The following is a 665-nucleotide window of genomic DNA, read 5'->3' on the forward strand; positions in this document are numbered from 1 at the left end:
CTTTTATTAGCCAGCTTTACAGTCTCTTGTGTACAGTACATTGCACAGTTCCGCCTTCACAATAACTTCCTGGTTTAATATTGTGCCTTCCACAATGCAGTATAATCAAGGCAAGTTACAGAACACTGCTGAGTTTATATCAAAATAAACAGAAGATGTAACCTTGCTTTATAATGAACATCCAAATTACCATGTACAATTTGCAGTAGACTCTGTAATGAGCTTGATATATAAGCTAGATGACAGTGAAGGGGGGAAAAAATAGTTTAAACTATCAAGTTTCCTCTTGAAATGTCTTTTCCCAAGGCACTGTGAACAAGACTGTTTGCAATTCTCAATGACTAAAAACACCAATGGGGATATAAATATTTCACACAACAACCACCATCACATCATCACCTATTCTCTTGTTTTTTGCCTCAAACAACGCCCCTGAAATTTGTTTGGTCCTTTGAGGGGTAATCAAATTATCTTCTGCAACATCACATATTGGTATTGAATACATCTATAAATCAAAGCTTTGTTAGATTATTTAACCCTTTCACTGTAAAAACTTAAAGGTTTTTTTTCCTCGCTGCTTCTGAATGAATCTGCAAATTCAACTTTGATTATTAAAAAAAAACAACAAAACAACAGCAAAACCAAACAAAAACCAAGAAAGGGTT

This window comes from Calypte anna, chromosome 23, assembly GCF_003957555.1.
Source record: "Calypte anna isolate BGI_N300 chromosome 23, bCalAnn1_v1.p, whole genome shotgun sequence".
Classification (NCBI taxonomy): domain Eukaryota; kingdom Metazoa; phylum Chordata; class Aves; order Apodiformes; family Trochilidae; genus Calypte; species Calypte anna.